Genomic DNA, 24,108 nt, shown 5'->3' with positions numbered 1-24,108 from the left:
GGCTGCTGGCTGTGCTTCTGAGGTCACAGCAGACTCAGTGCCTCCTCTGCCAGTGTCAGGGTCATGGCTGCTGGCTGTGATTGTGAGGTCACAGCAGACTCACTGCCTCATAGTTTAGTGTCCAGCGTCCCCTGCTGGCTCTGCTTGTGTGGTCATAGCAGACTCAGTGCCTCAAAAGTTAGTGTGCAGCGCCCCCTGCTGGCTGTGCTTGTGAGGTCACAGCAGCCTCAGTGCCTCTCTGGCCAGTGGCAGGCTCATGGCTGCTGGCTGTGATTGAGAGGTCACAGCAGCCTCAGTGCCTCATAGTTTAGTGTCCAGCGTCCCGTGCTGGCTGTGCTTGTGAGGTCACAGCAGCCTCAGTGCCTCAAAAGTTAGTGTCCATCGCCCCCTACTGGCTGTGCTTGTGAGGTCACAGCAGCCTCAGTGCCTCCCAGGCCAATATCAGGATCCTGGCTGCTGGCTGTGCTTCTGAGGTCACAGAAGCCTCAGTGCCTCCTCTGCCAGTGGCAGTCTCATGGCTGCTGGCTGTGCTTGTGAGGTCACAGCAGCCTCAGTGCCTCCTAGGTTAGTGTCCATCGCCCTCTACTGGCTGTGCTTGTGAGGTCACAGGAGCCTCAGTGCCTCTGAGTCCTGTGGCAGTATCATGGCTGCTGGCTGTGCTTCTGAGGTCACAGCAGCCTCAGTGTCTCCGTGGACAGTGCCATGCTCATGGCTGCTGGCTGTGCTTGTGAGGTCACAGCAACCTCAGTGCCTCACAGGCCAGTATCAGGCTCATGGCTGCTGGCTGTGCTTCTGAGGTCACAGCAGACTCTGTGCCTCCTCTGCCAGTGTCAGGGTCATGGCTGCTGGCTGTGCTTGTGAGGTCACAGCAGCCTCAGTGCCTCATAGTTTAGTGTCCAGCATCCCCTGCTGGCTCTGCTTGTGTGGTCATAGCAGACTCAGTGCCTCAAAAGTTAGTGTGCAGCGCCCCCTGCTGGCTGTGCTTGTGAGGTCACAGCAGCCTCAGTGCCTCTCTGGCCAGTGGCAGGCTCATGGCTGCTGGCTGTGATTGAGAGGTCACAGCAGCCTCAGTGCCTCATAGTTTAGTGTCCAGCGTCCCCTGCTGGCTGTGCTTGTGAGGTCACAGCAGCCTCAGTGCCTCAAAAGTTAGTGTCCATCGCCCCCTACTGGCTGTGCTTGTGAGGTCACAGCAGCCTCAGTGCCTCCCAGGCCAATATCAGGATCCTGGCTGCTGGCTGTGCTTCTGAGGTCACAGAAGCCTCAGTGCCTCCTCTGCCAGTGGCAGTCTCATGGCTGCTGGCTGTGCTTGTGAGGTCACAGCAGCCTCAGTGCCTCCTAGGTTAGTGTCCATCGCCCTCTACTGGCTGTGCTTGTGAGGTCACAGGAGCCTCAGTGCCTCTGAGTCCTGTGGCAGTATCATGGCTGCTGGCTGTGCTTCTGAGGTCACAGCAGCCTCAGTGTCTCCGTGGACAGTGCCATGCTCATGGCTGCTGGCTGTGCTTGTGAGTTCACAGCAACCTCAGTGCCTCTCAGGCCAGTATCAGGCTCATGGCTGCTGGCTGTGCTTCTGACGTCACAGCAGCCTCAGTGCCTCATAATTTAGTGTCCAGCGTCCCCTGCTGGCTGTGCTTGTGAGGTCACAGCAGCCTCAATGCGTCCCAGGCCAGTATCAGGCTCATGGCTGCTGGCTGTGCTTGTGACGTCACAGCAGACTCAGTGCCTCCTCTGCCAGTGGCAGGCTCATGGCTGCTGGCTGTGCTTGTGAGGTCACAGCAGCCTGAGTGCCTCCTAGACCAGTGGCAGGGTCATGGCTGCTGGCTGTGATTGTGAGGTCACAGCAGCCTCAGTGCCTCCCAGGCCAATATCAGGCTCCTGGCTGCTGGCTGTGCTTGTGACGTCACAGCAGCCTCAGTAGCTCCTAGGCCCGTGGCAGGCTCATGGCTGCTGGCTGTGCTTCTGACGTCACAGAAGCCTGAATGCCTCCTAGGCCAGTGGCAGGCTCATGGCTGCTGGCTGTGCTTGTGAGGTCAGAGCAGCGTCAGTGCCTCACAGTTTAGTTTCCATCGTCCCCTGCTGGCTCTGCTTGTGAGGTCACAGCAGATTCAGTGCCTCAAAAGTTAGTATGCAGCGCCCCCTACTGGCTGTGTCTGTGAGGTCACAGCAGCCTCAGTGCCTCCCAGGCCAGTATCAGGCTCATGGCTGCTGGCTGTGCTTGTGAGGTCACAGCAGTCTCAGCGCCTCCTCTGCCAGTAGCAGTCTCATGGCTGCTGGCTGTGCTTGTGAGGTCACAGCAGCCTCAGTGCCTCCTAGGCCAGTGGTAGCCTCATGGCTGCTGGCTCTGCTTGTGAGGTCACAGCAGACTCAGTGCCTCAAAAGTTGGTCTCCATCGCCCCCTACTGGCTGTGCTCTTGAGGTCACAGCAGACTCAGTGCCTGATAGGTTATCTCCAGTGCCCCCTGCTGGCTATGCTTGTGAGGTCACAGCAGCCTCAGTGCCTCAATATTTTCTGTGCAGCGCCCCCTGCTGGCTGTGCTTCTGAGGTCACAGGAGCCTCAGTGCCTCACAGGCCATTATCAGGCTCATGGCTGCTGGCTGTGCTTGTGAGGTCACAGCAGCCTCAGTGCCTCCTAGGCCAGTGGCAGGCTCATGGCTGCTGGCTGTGCTTGTGACGTCACAGCAGCCTCAGTGCCTCCTCTGCCAGTGGCAGGGTCATGGCTGCTGGCTGTGCTTCTGAGGTCACAGCAGCCTGAGTGCCTCCTAGACCAGTGGCAGGGTCATGGCTGCTGGCTGTGATTGTGAGGTCACAGCAGCCTCAGTGCCTCCTAGGCCAGTGGCAGGCTCCTGGCTGCTGGCTTTGATTGTGAGGTCACATCAGCCTCAGTGCTTCATAGTTTAGTGTCCAGCGTCCCCTGCTTGCTGTGATTGTGAGGTCACAGCAGACTCAGTGCCTCAAAAGTTGGTGTCCAGCGCCCCCTGCTGGCTCTGCTTGTGAGGTCACAGCAGACTCAGTGTCTCCGTGGATAGTGCCATGCTCATGGCTGCTGGCTGTGCTTGTGAGGTCACAGCAGCCTCAGTGCCTCCTAGGCCAGTATCAGGCTCATGGCTGCTGGCTGTGCTTGTGAGGTCACAGCAGCCTCAGTGCCTCACAGTTTAGTGTCCAGCGTCCCCTGCTGGCTCTGCTTGTGAGGTCTCAGCAGACTCAGTGCCTCCCAGGCCAATATCAGGCTCCTGGCTGTTGTCTGTGCTTGTGACGTCACAGCAGACTCAGTGCCTCCTAGGCCCGTGCCATGCTCATGGCTGATGGCTGTGCTTGTGAGGTCACAGCAGACTCAGTGCCTCACAGGCCAGTATCAGGCTCATGGCTGCTGGCTGTGCTTCTGAGGTCACAGCAGACTCAGTGCCTCCTCTGCCAGTGTCAGGGTCATGGCTGCTGGCTGTGCTTGTGAGGTCACAGCAGACTCACTGCCTCATAGTTTAGTGTCCAGCGTCCCCTGCTGGCTCTGCTTGTGTGGTCATAGCAGACTCAGTGCCTCAAAAGTTAGTGTGCAGCGCCCCCTGCTGGCTGTGCTTGTGAGGTCACAGCAGCCTCAGTGCCTCTCTGGCCAGTGGCAGGCTCATGGCTGCTGGCTGTGATTGAGAGGTCACAGCAGCCTCAGTGCCTCATAGTTTAGTGTCCAGCGTCCCGTGCTGGCTGTGCTTGTGAGGTCACAGCAGCCTCAGTGCCTCAAAAGTTAGTGTCCATCGCCCCCTACTGGCTGTGCTTGTGAGGTCACAGCAGCCTCAGTGCCTCCCAGGCCAATATCAGGATCCTGGCTGCTGGCTGTGCTTCTGAGGTCACAGAAGCCTCAGTGCCTCCTCTGCCAGTGGCAGTCTCATGGCTGCTGGCTGTGCTTGTGCGGTCACAGCAGCCTCAGTGCCTCCTAGGTTAGTGTCCATCGCCCTCAACTGGCTGTGCTTGTGAGGTCACAGGAGCCTCAGTGCCTCTGAGTCCTGTGGCAGTATCATGGCTGCTGGCTGTGCTTCTGAGGTCACAGCAGCCTCAGTGTCTCCGTGGACAGTGCCATGCTCATGGCTGCTGGCTGTGCTTGTGAGGTCACAGCAACCTCAGTGCCTCTCAGGCCAGTATCAGGCTCATGGCTGCTGGCTCTGCTTCTGACGTCACAGCAGCCTCAGTGCCTCATAATTTAGTGTCCAGCGTCCCCTGCTCGCTGTGCTTGTGAGGTCACAGCAACCTCAATGCGTCCCAGGCCAGTATCAGGCTCATGGCTGCTGGCTGTGCTTGTGACGTCACAGCAGCCTCAGTGCCTCCTCTGCCAGTGGCAGGCTCATGGCTGCTGGCTGTGCTTGTGAGGTCACAGCAGCCTGAGTGCCTCCTAGACCAGTGGCAGGGTCATGGCTGCTGGCTGTGATTGTGAGGTCACAGCAGCCTCAGTGCCTCCCAGGCCAATATCAGGCTCCTGGCTGCTGGCTGTGCTTGTGACGTCACAGCAGCCTCAGTAGCTCCTAGGCCCGTGGCAGGCTCATGGCTGCTGGCTGTGCTTCTGACGTCACAGAAGCCTGAATGCCTCCTAGGCCAGTGGCAGGCTCATGGCTGCTGGCTGTGCTTGTGAGGTCACAGCAGCCTCAGTGCCTCCTAGGTTACTGTCCAGCGCCCCCTGCTGGCTCTGCTTGTGAGGTCACAGCAGATTCAGTGCCTCAAAAGTTAGTATGCAGCGCCCCCTACTGGCTGTGTCTGTGAGGTCACAGCAGCCTCAGTGCCTCCTAGGCCAGTATCAGGCTCATGGCTGCTGGCTGTGCTTGTGAGGTCACAGCAGTCTCAGCGCCTCCTCTGCCAGTAGCAGTCTCATGGCTGCTGGCTGTGCTTGTGAGGTCACAGCAGACTCAGTGCCTCCTAGGCCAGTGGTAGCCTCATGGCTGCTGGCTCTGCTTGTGAGGTCACAGCAGACTCAGTGCCTCAATATTTTGTGTGCAGCGCCCCCTGCTGGCTGTGCTTCTGAGGTCACAGGAGCCTCAGTGCCTCACAGGCCATTATCAGGCTCATGGCTGCTGGCTGTGCTTGTGACATCACAGCAGCCTCAGTGGTTCCTCTGCCAGTGCCATGCTCATGGCTGCTGACTGTGCTTGTGAGGTTACAGCAGCCTCAGTGCCTCCTAGGCCAGTATCAGGCTCCTGGCTGCTGGCTGTGCTTGTGACGTCACAGCAGCCTCAGTGCCTCCTCTGCCAGTGGCAGTCTCATGGCTGCTGGCTGTGCTTGTGAGGTTACAGCAGCCTCAGTGCCTCTGAGGCCAGTATCAGGCTCCTGGCTGCTGGCTGTGCTTGTGAGGTCACAGCAGCCTCAGTGCCTCCTCTGCCAGTATCAGGCTCATGGCTGCTGGCTGTGCTTGTGAGGTCACAGAAGCCTCAGTGCCTCCTCTGCCAGTGGCAGGCTCATGGCTGCTGGCTGTGCTTGTGGGGCCACAGCAGCCTCAGTGCCTCCTAGGTTAGTGTTCAGCGCCCCCTACTGGCTGTGCTTGTGAGGTCACAGCAGCCTCAGTGCCTCCTAGGTTAGTGTCCATTGCGCCCTACTGGCTGTGCTTGTGAGGTCACAGCAGCCTCAGTGCCTCCTAGGCCAGTATCAGGCTCCTGGCTCCTGGCTGTGCTTCTGAGGTCAAAGCAGCCTCAGTGCTTCCTAGGCCAGTGGCAGGCTCATGGCTGCTGGCTGTGATTGTGAGGTCACATCAGCCTCAGTGCTTCATAGTTTAGTGTCCAGCGTCCCCTGCTGGCTGTGCTTGTGAGGTCACAGCAGAATCAGGGCCTCAAAAGTTGGTGTCCAGCGCCCCCTGCTGGCTCTGCTTGTGAGGTCACAGCAGACTCAGTGTCTCCATGGATAGTGCCATGCTCATGGCTGCTGGCTGTGCTTGTGAGGTCCCAGCAGCGTCAGTGCCTCCTAGGCCAGTGGCAGTCTCATGGCTGCTGGCTGTGCTTGTGAGGTCACAGCAGAGTCAGTGCCTCCTAGGCCAGTATCAGGCTCATGGCTGCTGGCTCTGCTTGTGAGGTCTCAGCAGCCTCAGTGCCTCCCAGGCCAATATCAGGCTCCTGGCTGCTGGCTGTGCTTGTGACGTCACAGCAGACTCAGTGCCTCCTAGGCCTGTGCCATGCTCATGGCTGCTGGCTGTGCTTGTGAGGTCACAGCAGACTCAGTGCATCACAGGCCAGTATCAGGCTCATGGCTGCTGGCTGTGCTTCTGAGGTCACAGCAGCCTCAGTGCCTCCTCTGCAAGTGTCAGGGTCATGGCTGCTGGCTGTGCTTGTGAGGTCATAGCAGCCTCAGTGCCTCATGGTTTAGTGTCCAGCGTCCCCTGCTGGCTCTGCTTGTGAGGTCATAGCAGACTCAGTGCCTCAAAAGTTAGTGTGCAGCGCCCCCTGCTGGCTGTGCTTGTGAGGTCACAGCAGCCTCAGTGCCTCTCTGGCCAGTATCAGGCTCATGGCTGCTGGCTGTGCTGGTGAGGTCACAGCAGCCTCAGTGCCTCAAAAGTTAGTGTCCATCGGCCCCTACTGGCTGTGATTGTGAGGTCACAGCAGCCTCAGTGCCTCCCAGGCCAATATCAGGCTCCTGGCTGCTGGCTGTGCTTGTGACGTCACAGCAGCCTCAGTACCTCCTGGACCCGTGGCAGGCTCATGGCTGCTGGCTGTGCTTCTGACGTCACAGAAGCCTGAATGCCTCCTAGGCCAGTGGCAGGCTCATGGGTGCTGGCTGTGCTTGTGACGTCACAGCAGCCTCAGTGCCTCACAGTTTAGTTTCCAGCGTCCCCTGCTGGCTCTGCTTGTGAGGTCACAGCAGATTCAGTGCCTCAAAAGTTAGTATGCAGCGCCCCCTACTGGCTGTGTCTGTGAGGTCACAGCAGCCTCAGTGCCTCTCAGGCCAGTATCAGGCTCATGGCTACTGGCTGTGCTTGTGAGGTCACAGCAGTCTCAGCGCCTCCTCTGCAAGTAGCAGTCTCATGGCTGCTGGCTGTGCTTGTGAGGTCACAGCAGCCTCAGTGCCTCCTAGGCCAGTGGTAGGCTCATGGCTGCTGGCTCTGCTTGTGAGGTCACAGCAGACTCAGTGCCTCAAAAGTTGGTCTCCATCGCCCCCTACTGGCTGTGCTCTTGAGGTCACAGCAGACTCAGTGCCTCAATATTTTGTGTGCAGCGCCCCCTGCTGGCTGTGCTTCTGAGGTCACAGCAGCCTCATTGCCTCACAGGCCATTATCAGGCTCATGGCTGCTGGCTGTGCTTGTGAGGTCACAGCAGCCTCAGTGCCTCCTAGGCCAGTGGCAGGCTCATGGCTGCTGGCTGTGCTTGTGACGTCACAGCAGCCTCAGTGCCTCCTCTGCCAGTGGCAGGCTCATGGCTGCTGGCTGTGCTTGTGAGGTCACAGCAGCCTCAGTGCCTCCTAGACCAGTGGCAGGGTCATGGCTGCTGGCTGTGCTTGTGAGGTCACAGCAGCCTCAGTGCCTCCTAGGCCAGTGGCAGGCTCCTGGCTGCTGGCTGTGATTGTGAGGTCACATCAGCCTCAGTGCTTCATAGTTTAGTGTCCAGCGTCCCCTGCTTGCTGTGATTGTGAGGTCACAGCAGACTCAGTGCCTCAAAAGTTGGTGTCCAGCGCCCCCTGCTGGCTCTGCTTGTGAGGTCACAGCAGACTCAGTGTCTCCGTGGATAGTGCCGTGCTCATGGCTGCTGGCTGTGCTTGTGAGGTCACAGCAGCCTCAGTGCCTCCTAGGCCAGTGGCAGTCTCATGGCTGCTGGCTGTGCTTGTGAGGTCACAGCAGAGTAGGTTCCTCCCAAGCCAGTGGCAGGCTCCTGGCTGCTGGCTGTGCTTGTGAGGTCACAGCAGCCTCAGTGCCTCACAGTTTAGTGTCCAGCGTCCCCTGCTGGCTCTGCTTGTGAGGTCTCAGCAGCCTCAGTGCCTCCCAGGCCAATATCAGGCTCCTGGCTGTTGTCTGTGCTTGTGAGGTCACAGCAGATTCAGTGCCTGATAGGTTATCTCCAGTGCCCCCTGCTAGCTATGTTTGTGAGGTCACAGCAACCTCAGTGCCTCCACTGCCAGTGGCAGTCTCATGGCTGCTGGCTGTGCTTGTGAGGTCACAGAAGCCTCAGTGCCTCATAGGTTAGTGTCCATCGGCCCCTACTGGCTGTGCTTGTGAGGTCACAGCAGACTCAGTGCCTGATAGGTTATCTCCAGTGTCCCCTGCTGGCTGTGCTTGTGAGGTCACAGCAGACTCAGTGCCTCAAAAGTTGGTGTCCAGCGCTCCCTGCTGGCTGTGCTTCTGAGCTCACACCAGCTTCAGTGTTTCCCAGGCCAGTATCAGGCTCCTGGCTGCTGGCTGTGCTTGTGACGTCACAGCAGCCTCAGTGCCTCCTCTGCCAGTGGCAGTCTCATGGCTGCTGGCTGTGATTGTGACGTCACAGCAGCCTCAGTGTCTCCGTGGATAGTGCCATGCTCATGGCTGCTGGCTGTGCTTGTGAGGTCACAGCAGCCTGAATGCCTCCTAGACCAGTAGCAGGGTCATTGCTGCTGCCTGTGATTGTGAGGTCACAGCAGCCTCAGTGCCTCCCAGGCCAATATCAGGCTCCTGGCTGCTGGCTGTGCTTGTGACGTCACAGCAGCCTCAGTGCCTCCTAGGCCCGTGGCAGGCTCATGGCTGCTGGCTGTGCTTCTGAAGTCACAGAAGCCTGAATGCCTCCTAGCCCAGTGGCAGGCTCATGGCTGCTGGCTGTGATTGTGAGGTCACAGGAGCCTCAGTGCCTCATAGTTTAGTTTCCAGCGTCCCCTGCTTGCTCTGCTTGTGAGGTCACAGCAGACTCAGTGCCTCTCTGGCCAGTGGCAGGCTCATGGATGCTGGCTGTGAGTGTGAGGTCACAGCAGCCTCAGTGCCTCATAGTTTAGTGTCCAGCGTGCCCTGCTGGCTCTGCTTGTGAGGTCACAGCAGACTCAGTGCCTCAAAAGTTAGTGTCCAGCGCCCCCTACTGGCTGTGCCTGTGAGGTCACAGCAGCCTCAGTGCCTCTTCTGCCAGTATCAGGCTCCTGGCTGCTGGCTGTGCTTGTGAGGTCACAGAAGCCTGAATGCCTCCTTGGCCACTGGCAGGCTCATGGCTGCTGGCTGTGCTTGTGAGGTCACAGCAGCCTCAGTGCCTCCCAGGCCAGTATCAGGCTCATGGCTGCTGGCTTTGCTTGTGACGTCACAGCAGCCTGAATGCCTCCTAGGCCAGTGGCAGGCTCATGGCTGCTGGCTGTGCTTGTGGGGCCACAGCAGCCTCAGTGCCTCCTAGGTTACTGTCCAGCGCCCCCTACTGGCTGTGTTTGTGAGGTCACAGCAGACTCAGTGCCTGATAGATTATCTCCAGTGCCCCCTACTGGCTGTGCTTGTGAGGTCACAGCAGCCTCAGTGCCTCCTCTGCCAGTGCCATGTTCATGGCTGCTGGCTGTGCTTGTGAGGGCACAGCAGACTCAGTGCATCACAGGCAAGTATCAGGCTCATGGCTGCTGGCTGTGCTTGTGAGGTCACAGCAGCCTCAGTGCCTCTGCGTCCAGTGGCAGGCTCATGGCTGCTGGCTGTGCTTGTGACGTCACAGCAGACTCAGTGCCTCCTAGGCCTGTGCCATGCTCATGGCTGCTGGCTGTGCTTGTGAGGGCACAGCAGACTCAGTGCATCACAGGCCAGTATCAGGCTCATGGCTGCTGGCTGTGCTTCTGAGGTCACAGCAGCCTCAGTGCCTCCTCTGCCAGTGTCAGGGTCATGGCTGCTGGCTGTGCTTTTGAGGTCATAGCAGCCTCAGTGCCTCATAGTTTAGTGTCCAGCGTCCCCTGCTGGCTCTGCTTGTGAGGTCATAGCAGACTCAGTGCCTCAAAAGTTAGTGTGCAGCGCCCCCTGCTGGCTGTGCTTGTGAGGTCACAGCAGCCTCAGTGCCTCTCTGGCCAGTGGCAGGCTCATGGCTGCTGGCTGTGATTGAGAGGTCACAGCAGCCTCAGTGCCTCATAGTTTAGTGTCCAGCGTCCCGTGCTGGCTGTGCTTGTGAGGTCAAAGCAGCCTCAGTGCCTCAAAAGTTAGTGTCCATCGCCCCCTCCTGGCTGTGCTTGTGAGGTCACAGCAGCCTCAGTGCCTCCCAGGCCAATATCAGGATCCTGACTGCTGGCTGTGCTTGTGAGGTCACAGAAGCCTCAGTGCCTCCTCTGCCAGTGGCAGTCTCATGGCTGCTGGCTGTGCTTGTGAGGTCACAGCAGCCTCAGTGTCTCCGTGGACAGTGCCATGCTCATGGCTGCTGGCTGTGCTTGTGAGGTCACAGCAACCTCAGTGCCTCTCAGGCCAGTATCAGGCTCATGGCTGCTGGCTGTGCTTCTGACGTCACAGCAGCCTCAGTGCCTCATAGTTTAGTGTCCAGCGTCCCCTGCTAGCTGTGCTTGTGAGGTCACAGCAGCCTCAGTGCCTCATAGTTTAGTGTCCATCGCCCCCTACTGGCTGTTCTTCTGAGCTCACACCAGCCTCAGTGCGTCCCAGGCCAGTATCAGGCTCATGGCTGCTAGCTGTGCTTGTGAGGTCACAGCAGCCTCAGTGCCTCCTCTGCCAGTGGCAGTCTCATGGCTGCTGGCTGTGATTGTGACGTCACAGCAGCCTCAGTGTCTCCGTGGATAGTGCCATGCTCATGGCTGCTGGCTGTGCTTGTGAGGTCACAGCAGACTCAGTGCCTGATAGGTTATCTCCAGTGCCCCCTGCTGGCTGTGCTTGTGAGGTCACAGCAGACTCAGTGCCTCAAAAGTTGGTGTCCAGCGCTCCCTGCTGGCTGTGCTTCTGAGCTCACACCAGCCTCAGTGTTTCCCAGGCCAGTATCAGGCTCCTGGCTGCTGGCTGTGCTTGTGACGTCACAGCAGCCTCAGTGCCTCCTCTGCCAGTGGCAGTCTCATGGCTGCTGGCTGTGATTGTGACGTCACAGCAGCCTCAGTGTCTCCGTGGATAGTGCCATGCTCCTGGCTGCTGGCTGTGCTTGTGAGGTCACAGCAGCCTGAATGCCTCCTAGACCAGTAGCAGGGTCATTGCTGCTGCCTGTGATTGTGAGGTCACAGCAGCCTCAGTGCCTCCCAGGCCAATATCAGGCTCCTGGCTGCTGGCTGTGCTTGTGACGTCACAGCAGCCTCAGTGCCTCCTAGGCCCGTAGCAGGCTCATGGCTGCTGGCTGTGCTTCTGAAGTCACAGAAGCCTGAATGCCTCCTAGCCCAGTGGCAGGCTCATGGCTGCTGGCTGTGATTGTGAGGTCACAGGAGCCTCAGTGCCTCATAGTTTAGTTTCCAGCGTCCCCTGCTTGCTCCGCTTGTGAGGTCACAGCAGACTCAGTGCCTCTCAGGCCAGTATCAGGCTCATGGATGCTGGCTGTGAGTGTGAGGTCACAGCAGCCTCAGTGCCTCATAGTTTAGTGTCCAGCGTCCCCTGCTGGCTCTGCTTGTGAGGTCACAGCAGACTCAGTGCCTCAAAAGTTAGTGTCCAGCGCCCCCTACTGGCTGTGCCTGTGAGGTCACAGCAGCCTCAGTGCCTCACAGGCCAGTATCAGGCTCATGGCTGCTGGCTGTGCTTGTGAGGTCACAGAAGCCTGAATGCCTCCTTGGCCACTGGCAGGCTCATGGCTGCTGGCTGTGCTTGTGAGGTCACAGCAGCCTCAGTGCCTCCCAGGCCAGTATCAGGCTCATGGCTGCTGGCTGTGCTTGTGACGTCACAGCAGTCTCATCGCCTCCTCTGCCAGTGGCAGCCTCATGGCTGCTGGCTGTGCTTGTGGGGCCACAGCAGCCTCAGTGCCTCCTAGGTTACTGTCCAGCGCCCCCTACTGGCTGTGTTTGTGAGGTCACAGCAGACTCAGTGCCTGATAGATTATCTCCAGTGCCCCTGCTGGCTGTGCTTGTGAGGTCACAGCAGCCTCAGTGCCTCCTCTGCCAGTGCCATGCTCATGGCTGCTGGCTGTGCTTGTGAGGTCACAGCAGCCTCAATGCCTCTTACTCCAGTGGCAGTATCATGGCTGCTGGCTGTGCTTCTGAGGTCACAGCAGCCTCAGTGTACTCGTGGATAGTGCCATGCTCATGGCTGCTGGCAGTGCTTGTGAGGTCACAGCAGCCTCAGTGCCTCCTAGGCCAGTATCAGGTTCCTGGCTGCTGGCTGTGCTTGTGACGTCACAGAAACCTGAATGCCTCCTAGGCCAGTGGCAGGATCATGGCTGCTGGCTGTGCTTGTGAGGTCACAGCAGCCTCAGTGCCTCCTCGGCCAGTGGCAGTCTCATGGCTGCTGGCTGTGCTTGTGAGGTAACAGCAGCCTCAGTGCCTCTCAGGCCAGTGGCAGTCTCATGGCTGCTGGCAGTGCTTGTGAGGTCACAGCAGCCTCAGTGCCTCCTAGGCCAGTATCAGGTTCCTGGCTGCTGGCTGTGCTTGTGACGTCACAGAAACCTGAATGCCTCTTAGGCCAGTGGCAGGATCATGGCTGCTGGCTGTGCTTGTGAGGTCACAGCAGCCTCAGTGCCTCCTCGGCCAGTGGCAGTCTCATGGCTGCTGGCTGTGCTTGTGAGGTAACAGCAGCCCCAGTGCCTCTCAGGCCAGTGGCAGTCTCATGGCTGCTGGCTGTGCTTGTGAGGTCACATCAGACGCAGTGCCTCACAGGCCAGTATCAGGCTCATGGCTGCTGGGTGTGCTTCTGAGGTCACAGATGCCTGAATGCCTCCTAGGCCAGAGGCAGGGTCATGGCTGCTGGCTGTGCTTGTGAGGTCACAGCAGCCTCAGTGCCTCACAGCTTAGTGTCCAGCGTCCCCTGCTGACTCTGATTGTGAGGTCACAGCATACTCAGGGCCTCAAAAGTTGGTGTCCATCACGCCCTACTGGCTGTGCTTGTGAGGTCACAGCAGCCTCAGTGCCTCCCAGGCCAGTATCAGGCTCATGGCTGCTGGCTGTGCTTGTGACGTCACAGCAGCCTCAGTGCCTCCTCTGCCAGTGTCAGGGTCATGGCTGCTGGCTGTGCATGTGAGGTCACAGCAGCCTCAGTGCCTCCTAGGTTAGTGTCCATTGCGCCCTGCTGGCTGTGCTTGTGAGGTCACAGCAGCCTCAGTGCCTCTCAGGCCAGTATCAGGCTCCTGGCTCCTGGCTGTGCTTGTGAGGTCAAAGCAGCCTCAGTGCCTCCTAGGCCAGTGGCAGGCTCATGGCTGCTGGCTGTGATTGTGAGGTCACATCAGCCTCAGTGCTTCATACATTAGTGTCCAGCGTCCCCTGCTTGCTGTGATTGTGAGGTCACAGCAGACTCAGTGCCTCAAAAGTTGGTGTCCAGCGCCCCCTGCTGGCTCTGCTTGTGAGGTCACAGCAGACTCAGTGTCTCCGTGGATAGTGCCATGCTCAAGGCTGCTGGCTGTGCTTCTGAGGTCACAGCAGCCTCAGTGCCTCCTAGGCCAGTGGCAGTCTCATGGCTGCTGGCTGTGCTTGTGAGGTCACAGCAGAGTCAGTGCCTACTAGGCCAGTATCAGGCTCATGGCTGCTGGCTGTGATTGTGAGGTCACAGCAGCCTCAGTGCCTCACAGTTTAGTGTCCAGCGTCCCCTGCTGGCTCTGCTTGTGAGGTCTCAGCAGCCTCAGTGCCTCCCAGGCCAATATCAGGCTCCTGGCTGCTGGCTGTGCTTGTGAGGTCACAGCAGACTCACTGCCTCCTAGGCCCGTGCCATGCTCATGGCTGCTGGCTGTGCTTGTGAGGTCACAGCAGACTCAGTGCCTCACAGGCCAGTATCAGGCTCATGGCTGCTGGCTGTGCTTCTGAGGTCACAGCAGCCTCAGTGCCTCCTCTGCCAGTGTCAGGGTCATGGCTGCTGGCTGTGCTTTTGAGGTCATAGCAGCCTCAGTGCCTCATAGTTTAGTGTCCAGCGTCCCCTGCTGGCTCTGCTTGTGAGGTCATAGCAGACTAAGTGCCTCAAAAGTTAGTGTGCAGCGCCCCCTGCTGGCTCTGCTTGTGAGGTCACAGCAGCCTCAGTGCCTCTCTGGCCAGTGGCAGGCTCATGGCTGCTGGCTGTGCTTGTGAGGTCACAGCAGCCTCAGTGCCTCCCAGGCCAATATCAGGCTCCTGGCTGCTGGCTGTGCTTGTGAGGTCACAGCAGCCTCAGTGCCTCCTCTGCCAGTGGCAGTCTCATGGCTGCTGGCTGTGCTTGTGAGGTCACAGCAGCCTCAGTGTCTCCGTGGATAGTGTCATGCTCATGGCTGCTGGCTGTGCTTGTGAGGTCACAGCAACCTCAGTGCCTCTCAGGCCAGTATCAGGCTCATGGCTGCTGGCTGTGCTTCTGACGTCACAGCAGCCTCAGTGCCTCATAGTTTAGTGTCCAGCGTCCCCTGCTAGCTGTGCTTGTGAGGTCACAGCAGCCTCAGTGCCTCATAGTTTAGTGTCCAGCGTCCCCTGCTGGCTCTGCTTGTGAGCTCACAGCAGACTCAGTGCCTCAAAAGTTAGTGTCCATCGCCCCCTACTGGCTGTGCTTCTGAGCTCACACCAGCCTCAGTGCGTCCCAGGCCAGTATCAGGCTCATGGCTGCTGGCTGTGCTTGTGACGTCACAGCAGCCTCAGTGCCTCCTCTGCCAGTGGCAGTCTCATGGCTGCTGGCTGTGCTTCTGAGGTCACAGCAGCCTGAGTGCCTCCTCGACCAGTGGCAGGGTCATGGCTGCTGGCTGTGATTGTGAGGTCACAGCAGCCTCAGTGCCTCCCAGGCCAATATCAGGCTCCTGGCTGCTGGCTGTGCTTGTGACGTCACAGCAGCCTCAGTACCTCCTAGGCCCGTGGCAGGCTCATGGCTGCTGGCTGTGCTTCTGACGTCACAGAAGCCTGAAAGCCTCCTAGGCCAGTGGCAGTGTCATGGCTGATGGCTCTGCTTCTGAGCTCACAGCAGCCTCAGTGCCTCCTCTGCCAGTGGCAGTCTCATGGCTGCTGGCTGTGCTTGTGATGTCACAGCAGACTCAGTGCCTGATAGGTTATCTCCAGTGCCCCCTGCTGGCTATGCTTGTGAGGTCACAGCAGCCTCAGTGCCTCCTAGGCCAGTGGCAGGCTCATGGCTGCTGGCTGTGCTTGTGAGGTCACAGCAGCCTCAGTGCCTCATAGTTTAGTTTCCAGCGTCCCCTGCTGGCTCTGCTTGTGAGGTCACAGCAGATTCAGTGCCTCAAAAGTTAGTGTGCAGCGCCCCCTACTGGCTGTGTCTGTGAGGTCACAGCAGCCTCAGTGCCTCCCAGGCCAATATCAGGCTCCTGGCTGCTGGCTGTGCTTGTGACATCACAGCAGACTCCGTGCCACCTAGGCCAGTGGCAGGCTCCTGGCTGCTGGCTGTGCTTGTGAGGTCACAGCAGGCTCAGTGCCTCCACTGCCAGTGGCACTCTCATGGCTGCTGGCTGTGCTTGTGAGGTCACAGAAGACTCAGTGCCTCATAGGTTAGTGTCCAGCGCCCCCTACTGGCTGTGCTTGTGAGGTCACAGCAGACTCAGTGCCTGATAGGTTATCTCCAGTGCCCCCTGCTGGCTGTGCTTGTGAGGTCACAGCAGAGTCAGTGCCTCAAAAGTTGGTGTCCAGCGCTCCCTGCTGGCTGTGCTAGTGAGCCCACACCAGCCTCAGTTTTTCCCAGGCCAGTATCAGGCTCCTGGCTGCTGGCTGTGCTTGTGACGTCACAGCAGACTCAGGGCCTCCTCTGCCAGTGGCAGGCTCATGGCTGCTGGCTGTGATTGTGACGTCACAGCAGCCTCAATGTCTCCGTGGATAGTGCCATGCTCATGGCTGCTGGCTGTGCTTGTGAGGTCACAGCAGCCTGAATGCCTCCTAGACCAGTAGCAGGGTCATTGCTGCTGGCTGTGATTGTGAGGTCACAGCAGCCTCAGTGCCTCCCAGGCCAATATCAGGCTCCTGGCTGCTGGCTGTGCTTGTGACGTCACAGCAGCCTCAGTGCCTCCTATACCAGTGGCAGGCTCATGGCTGCTGGCTGTGCTTGTGACGTCACAGCAGCCTCAGTGCCTCCTAGGCCCGTGGCAGGCTCATGGCTGCTGGCTGTGCTTCTGAAGTCACAGAAGCCTGAATGCCTCCTAGCCCAGTGGCAGGCTCATGGCTGCTGGCTGTGATTGTGAGGTCACAGGAGCCTCAGTGCCTCATAGTTTAGTTTCCAGCGTCCCCTGCTTGCTCTGCTTGTGAGGTCACAGCAGACTCAGTGCCTCAAAAGTTAGTGTCCAGCGCCCCCTACTGGCTGTGCCTGTGAGGTCACAGCAGCCTCAGTGCCTCACAGGCCAGTATCAGGCTCCTGGCTGTTGTCTGTGCTTGTGACGTCACAGCAGACTCAGTGCCTCCTAGGCCCGTGCCATGCTCATGGCTGCTGGCTGTGCTTGTGAGGTCACAGCAGACTCAGTGCCTCACAGGCCAGTATCAGGCTCATGGCTGCTGGCTGTGCTTCTGAGGTCACAGCAGACTCAGTGCCTCCTCTGCCAGTGTCAGGGTCATGGCTGCTGGCTGTGCTTGTGAGGTCACAGCAGACTCACTGCCTCATAGTTTAGTGTCCAGCGTCCCCTGCTGGCTCTGCTTGTGTGGTCATAGCAGACTCAGTGCCTCAAAAGTTAGTGTGCAGCGCCCCCTGCTGGCTGTGCTTGTGAGGTCACAGCAGCCTCAGTGCCTCTCTGGCCAGTGGCAGGCTCATGGCTGCTGGCTGTGATTGAGAGGTCACAGCAGCCTCAGTGCCTCATAGTTTAGTGTCCAGCGTCCCGTGCTGGCTGTGCTTGTGAGGTCACAGCAGCCTCAGTGCCTCAAAAGTTAGTGTCCATCGCCCCCTACTGGCTGTGCTTGTGAGGTGACAGCAGCCTCAGTGCCTCCCAGGCCAATATCAGGATCCTGGCTGCTGGCTGTGCTTCTGAGGTCACAGAAGCCTCAGTGCCTCCTCTGCCAGTGGCAGTCTCATGGCTGCTGGCTGTGCTTGTGCGGTCACAGCAGCCTCAGTGCCTCCTAGGTTAGTGTCCATCGCCCTCTACTGGCTGTGCTTGTGAGGTCACAGGAGCCTCAGTGCCTCTGAGTCCTGTGGCAGTATCATGGCTGCTGGCTGTGCTTCTGAGGTCACAGCAGCCTCAGTGTCTCCGTGGACAGTGCCATGCTCATGGCTGCTGGCTGTGCTTGTGAGGTCACAGCAACCTCAGTGCCTCTCAGGCCAGTATCAGGCTCATGGCTGCTGGCTCTGCTTCTGACGTCACAGCAGCCTCAGTGCCTCATAATTTAGTGTCCAGCGTCCCCTGCTGGCTGTGCTTGTGAGGTCACAGCAGCCTCAATGCGTCCCAGGCCAGTATTAGGCTCCTGGCTGCTGGCTGTGCTTGTGACGTCACAGCAGCCTCAGTGCCTCCTATACCAGTGGCAGGCTCATGGCTGCTGGCTGTGCTTGTGACGTCACAGCAGCCTCAGTGCCTCCTAGGCCCGTGGCAGGCTCATGGCTGCTGGCTGTGCTTCTGAAGTCACAGAAGCCTGAATGCCTCCTAGCCCAGTGGCAGGCTCATGGCTGCTGGCTGTGATTGTGAGGTCACAGGAGCCTCAGTGCCTCATAGTTTAGTTTCCAGCGTCCCCTGCTTGCTCTGCTTGTGAGGTCACAGCAGACTCAGTGCCTCTCAGGCCAGTATCAGGCTCATGGATGCTGGCTGTGAGTGTGAGGTCACAGCAGCCTCAGTGCCTGAGAGTATAGTGTCCAGCGTCCCCTGCTGCCTCTGCTTGTGAGGTCACAGCAGACTCAGTGCCTCAAAAGTTAGTGTCCAGCGCCCCCTACTGGCTGTGCCTGTGAGGTCACAGCAGCCTCAGTGCCTCACAGGCCAGTATCAGGCTCCTGGCTGTTGTCTGTGCTTGTGACGTCACAGCAGACTCAGTGCCTCCTAGGCCCGTGCCATGCTCATGGCTGCTGGCTGTGCTTGTGAGGTCACAGCAGACTCAGTGCCTCACAGGCCAGTATCAGGCTCATGGCTGCTGGCTGTGCTTCTGAGGTCACAGCAGACTCAGTGCCTCCTCTGCCAGTGTCAGGGTCATGGCTGCTGGCTGTGCTTGTGAGGTCACAGCAGACTCACTGCCTCATAGTTTAGTGTCCAGCGTCCCCTGCTGGCTCTGCTTGTGTGGTCATAGCAGACTCAGTGCCTCAAAAGTTAGTGTGCAGCGCCCCCTGCTGGCTCTGCTTGTGAGGTCACAGCAGCCTCAGTGCCTCTCTGGCCAGTGGCAGGCTCATGGCTGCTGGCTGTGATTGAGAGGTCACAGCAGCCTCAGTGCCTCATAGTTTAGTGTCCAGCGTCCCCTGCTGGCTGTGCTTGTGAGGTCACAGCAGCCTCAGTGCCTCAAAAGTTAGTGTCCATCGCCCCCTACTGGCTGTGCTTGTGAGGTGACAGCAGCCTCAGTGCCTCCCAGGCCAATATCAGGATCCTGGCTGCTGGCTGTGCTTCTGAGGTCACAGAAGCCTCAGTGCCTCCTCTGCCAGTGGCAGTCTCATGGCTGCTGGCTGTGCTTGTGCGGTCACAGCAGCCTCAGTGCCTCCTAGGTTAGTGTCCATCGCCCTCTACTGGCTGTGCTTGTGAGGTCACAGGAGCCTCAGTGCCTCTGAGTCCTGTGGCAGTATCATGGCTGCTGGCTGTGCTTCTGAGGTCACAGCAGCCTCAGTGTCTCCGTGGACAGTGCCATGCTCATGGCTGCTGGCTGTGCTTGTGAGGTCACAGCAACCTCAGTGCCTCTCAGGCCAGTATCAGGCTCATGGCTGCTGGCTCTGCTTCTGACGTCACAGCAGCCTCAGTGCCTCATAATTTAGTGTCCAGCGTCCCCTGCTGGCTGTGCTTGTGAGGTCACAGCAGCCTCAATGCGTCCCAGGCCAGTATTAGGCTCATGGCTGCTGGCTGTGCTTGTGACGTCACAGCAGCCTCAGTGCCTCCTCTGCCAGTGGCAGACTCATGGCTGCTGGCTGTGCTTGTGAGGTCACAGCAGCCTGAGTGCCTCCTAGACCAGTGGCAGGGTCGTGGCTGCTGGCTGTGATTGTGAGGTCACAGCAGACTCAGTGCCTCACAGTTTAGTTTCCAGCGTCCCCTGCTGGCTCTGCTTGTGAGGTCACAGCAGATTCAGTGCCTCAAAAGTTAGTATGCAGCGCCCCCTACTGGCTGTGTCTGTGAGGTCACAGCAGCCTCAGTGCCTCCCAGGCCAGTATCAGGCTCATGGCTGCTGGCTGTGCTTGTGAGGTCACAGCAGTCTCAGCGCCTCCTCTGCCAGTAGCAGTCTCATGGCTGCTGGCTGTGCTTGTGAGGTCACAGCAGCCTCAGTGCCTCCTAGGCCAGTGGTAGCCTCATGGCTGCTGGCTCTGCTTGTGAGGTCACAGCAGACTCAGTGCCTCAATATTTTGTGTGCAGCGCCCCCTGCTGGCTGTGCTTCTGAGGTCACAGGAGCCTCAGTGCCTCACAGGCCATTATCAGGCTCATGGCTGCTGGCTGTGCTTGTGACATCACAGCAGCCTCAGTGGTTCCTCTGCCAGTGCCATGCTCATGGCTGCTGACTGTGCTTGTGAGGTTACAGCAGCCTCAGTGCCTCCTAGGCCAGTATCAGGCTCCTGGCTGCTGGCTGTGCTTGTGACATCACAGCAGCCTCAGTGCCTCCTCTGCCAGTGGCAGTCTCATGGCTGCTGGCTGTGCTTGTGAGGTTACAGCAGCCTCAGTGCCTCTGAGGCCAGTATCAGGCTCCTGGCTGCTGGCTGTGCTTGTGACGTCACAGCAGCCTCAGTGCCTCCTAAACCAGTATCAGGCTCATGGCTGCTGGCTGTGCTTGTGACGTCACAGCAGCCTCAGTGCCTCCTCTGCCAGTATCAGGCTCATGGCTGCTGGCTGTGCTTGTGGGGCCACAGCAGCCTCAGTGCCTCCTAGGTTAGTGTTCAGCGCCCCCTACTGGCTGTGCTTGTGAGGTCACAGCAGACTCAGTGCCTGATAGGTAATCTCCAGTGCCCCCTGCTGGCTGTGCTTGTGAGGTCACAGCAGCCTCAGTGCCTCCTAGGTTAGTGTCCATTGCGCCCTACTGGCTGTGCTTCTGAGGTCAAAGCAGCCTCAGTGCTTCCTAGCCCAGTGGCAGGCTCATGGCTGCTGGCTGTGATTGTGAGGTCACATCAGCCTCAGTGCTTCATAGTTTAGTGTCCAGCGTCCTCTGCTGGCTGTGCTTGTGAGGTCACAGCAGAATCAGGGCCTCAAAAGTTGGTGTCCAGCGCCCCCTGCTGGCTCTGCTTGTGAGGTCACAGCAGACTCAGTGTCTCCATGGATAGTGCCATGCTCATGGCTGCTGGCTGTGCTTGTGAGGTCCCAGCAGCCTGAATGCCTCCTAGGCCAGTGGCAGTCTCATGGCTGCTGGCTGTGCCTGTGAGGTCACAGCAGAGTCAGTGCCTCCTAGGCCAGTATCAGGCTCATGGCTGCTGGCTCTGCTTGTGAGGTCTCAGCAGCCTCAGTGCCTCCCAGGCCAATATCAGGCTCCTGGCTGCTGGCTGTGCTTGTGACGTCACAGCAGACTCAGTGCCTGCTAGGCCTGTGCCATGCTCATGGCTGCTGGCTGTGCTTGTGAGGTCACAGCAGACTCAGTGCATCACAGGCCAGTATCAGGCTCATGGCTGCTGGCTGTGCTTCTGAGGTCACAGCAGCCTCAGTGCCTCCTCTGCAAGTGTCAGGGTCATGGCTGCTGGCTGTGCTTGTGAGGTCATAGCAGCCTCAGTGCCTCATAGTTTAGTGTCCAGCGTCCCCTGCTGGCTCTGCTTGTGAGGTCATAGCAGACTCAGTGCCTCAAAAGTTAGTGTGCAGCGCCCCCTGCTGGCTGTGCTTGTGAGGTCACAGCAGCCTCAGTGCCTCTCTGGCCAGTGGCAGGCTCATGGCTGCTGGCTGTGCTTGTGAGGTCACAGCAGCCTCAGTGCCTCAAAAGTTAGTGTCCATCGGCCGCTACTGGCTGTGATTGTGAGGTCACAGCAGCCTCAGTGCCTCCCAGGCCAATATCAGGCTCCTGGCTGCTGGCTTTGCTTGTGACGTCACAGCAGCCTCAGTACCTCCTGGGCCCGTGGCAGGCTCATGGCTGCTGGCTGTGCTTCTGACGTCACAGAAGCCTGAATGCCTCCTAGGCCAGTGGCAGGCTCATGGGTGCTGGCTGTGCTTGTGACGTCACAGCAGCCTCAGTGCCTCACAGTTTAGTTTCCAGCGTCCCCTGCTGGCTCTGCTTGTGAGGTCACAGCAGATTCAGTGCCTCAAAAGTTAGTATGCAGCGCCCCCTACTGGCTGTGTCTGTGAGGTCACAGCAGCCTCAGTGCCTCTCAGGCCAGTATCAGGCTCATGGCTACTGGCTGTGCTTGTGAGGTCACAGCAGTCTCAGCGCCTCCTCTGCAAGTAGCAGTCTCATGGCTGCTGGCTGTGCTTGTGAGGTCACAGCAGCCTCAGTGCCTCCTAGGCCAGTGGTAGGCTCATGGCTGCTGGCTCTGCTTGTGAGGTCACAGCAGACTCAGTGCCTCAAAAGTTGGTCTCCATCGCCCCCTACTGGCTGTGCTCTTGAGGTCACAGCAGACTCAGTGCCTCAATATTTTGTGTGCAGCGCCCCCTGCTGGCTGTGCTTCTGAGGTCACAGCAGCCTCATTGCCTCACAGGCCATTATCAGGCTCATGGCTGCTGGCTGTGCTTGTGAGGTCACAGCAGCCTCAGTGCCTCCTAGGCCAGTGGCAGGCTCATGGCTGCTGGCTGTGCTTGTGAGGTCACAGCAGCCTCAGTGCCTCCTCTGCCAGTGGCAGGCTCATGGCTGCTGGCTGTGCTTGTGAGGTCACAGCAGCCACAGTGCCTCCTCTGCCAGTGGCAGTCTCATGGCTGCTGGCTCTGCTTGTGAGGTCACAGCAGCCTCAGTGCCTCCTAGGCCAGTGGCAGGCTCCTGGCTGCTGGCTGTGATTGTGAGGTCACATCAGCCTCAGTGCTTCATAGTTTAGTGTCCAGCGTCCCCTGCTTGCTGTGATTGTGAGGTCACAGCAGACTCAGTGCCTCAAAAGTTGGTGTCCAGCGCCCCCTGCTGGCTCTGCTTGTGAGGTCACAGCAGACTCAGTGTCTCCGTGGATAGTGCCATGCTCATGGCTGCTGGCTGTGCTTGTGAGGTCACAGCAGCCTCAGTGCCTCCTAGGCCAGTGGCAGGCTCATGGCTGCTGGCTGTGCTTGTGAGGTCACAGCAGCCTCAGTGCCTCCTAGACCAGTGGCAGGGTCATGGCTGCTGGCTGTGCTTGTGAGGTCACAGCAGCCTCAGTGCCTCCTAGGCCAGTGGCAGGCTCCTGGCTGCTGGCTGTGATTGTGAGGTCACATCAGCCTCAGTGCTTCATAGTTTAGTGTCCAGCGTCCCCTGCTTGCTGTGATTGTGAGGTCACAGCAGACTCAGTGCCTCAAATTTGGTGTCCAGCGCCCCCTGCTGGCTCTGCTTGTGAGGTCACAGCAGACTCAGTGTCTCCGTGGATAGTGCCATGCTCATGGCTGCTGGCTGTGCTTGTGAGGTCACAGCAGCCTCAGTGCCTCCTAGGCCAGTGGCAGTCTCATGGCTGCTGGCTGTGCTTGTGAGGTCACAGCAGAGTAGGTGCCTCCCAAGCCAGTGGCAGGCTCCTGGCTGCTGGCTGTGCTTGTGAGGTCACAGCAGCCTCAGTGCCTCACAGTTTAGTGTCCAGCGTCCCCTGCTGGCTCTGCTTGTGAGGTCTCAGCAGCCTCAGTGCCTCCCAGGCCAATATCAGGCTCCTGGCTGTTGTCTGTGCTTGTGAGGTCACAGCAGCCTCAGTGCCTGATAGGTTATCTCCAGTGCCCCCTGCTGGCTATGTTTGTGAGGTCACAGCAGCCTCAGTGCCTCCACTGCCAGTGGCAGTCTCATGGCTGCTGGCTGTGCTTGTGAGGTCACAGAAGCCTCAGTGCCTCTAAAGTTAGTGTCCATCGCCCCCTACTGGCTGTGCTTGTGAGGTCACAGCAGACTCAGTGCCTGATAGGTTATCTCCAGTGCCCCCTGCTGGCTGTGCTTGTGAGGTCACAGCAGACTCAGTGCCTCAAAAGTTGGTGTCCAGCGCTCCCTGCTGGCTGTGCTTCTGAGCTCACACCAGCGTCAGTGTTTCCCAGGCCAGTATCAGGCTCCTGGCTGCTGGCTGTGCTTGTGACGTCACAGCAGCCTCAGTGCCTCCTCTGCCAGTGGCAGTCTCATGGCTGCTGGCTGTGATTGTGACGTCACAGCAGCCTCAGTGTCTCCGTGGATAGTGCCATGCTCATGGCTGCTGGCTGTGCTTGTGAGGTCACAGCAGCCTGAATGCCTCCTAGACCAGTAGCAGGGTCATTGCTGCTGCCTGTGATTGTGAGGTCACAGCAGCCTCAGTGCCTCCCAGGCCAATATCAGGCTCCTGGCTGCTGGCTGTGCTTGTGACGTCACAGCAGCCTCAGTGCCTCCTAGGCCCGTGACAGGCTCATGGCTGCTGGCTGTGCTTCTGAAGTCACAGAAGCCTGAATGCCTCCTAGCCCAGTGGCAGGCTCATGGCTGCTGGCTGTGCTTGTGAGGTCACAGGAGCCTCAGTGCCTCATAGTTTAGTTTCCAGCGTCCCCTGCTGGCTGTGCTTGTGAGGTCACAGCAGCCTCAGTGCCTCTCAGGCCAGTATCAGGCTCATGGATGCTGGCTGTGAGTGTGAGGTCACAGCAGCCTCAGTGCCTCATAGTTTAGTGTCCAGCGTCCCCTGCTGGCTCTGCTTGTGAGGTCACAGCAGACTCAGTGCCTCAAAAGTTAGTGTCCAGCGCCCCCTACTGGCTGTGCCTGTGAGGTCACAGCAGCCTCAGTGCCTCCCAGGCCAGTATCAGGCTCATGGCTACTGGCTTTGCTTGTGACGTCACAGCAGTCTCAGCGCCTCCTCTGCCAGTGGCAGTCTCATGGCTGCTGGCTGTGCTTGTGAGGTCACAGCAGCCTGAATGCCTCCTAGGCCAGTGGCAGGCTCATGGCTGCTGGCTGTGCTTGTGGGGCCACAGCAGCCTCAGTGCCTCCTAGGTTACTGTCCAGCGCCCCCTACTGGCTGTGTTTGTGAGGTCACAGCAGACTCAGTGCCTGATAGATTATCTCCAGTGCCCCCT

The sequence above is a fragment of the Dromaius novaehollandiae genome, chromosome 26 (genome assembly GCF_036370855.1).
Source record: "Dromaius novaehollandiae isolate bDroNov1 chromosome 26, bDroNov1.hap1, whole genome shotgun sequence".
Taxonomy (NCBI): Eukaryota; Metazoa; Chordata; class Aves; order Casuariiformes; family Dromaiidae; genus Dromaius; species Dromaius novaehollandiae.
The sequence above is the reverse complement of the archived record's forward strand: the minus strand, read 5'-3'. Positions refer to the sequence as shown.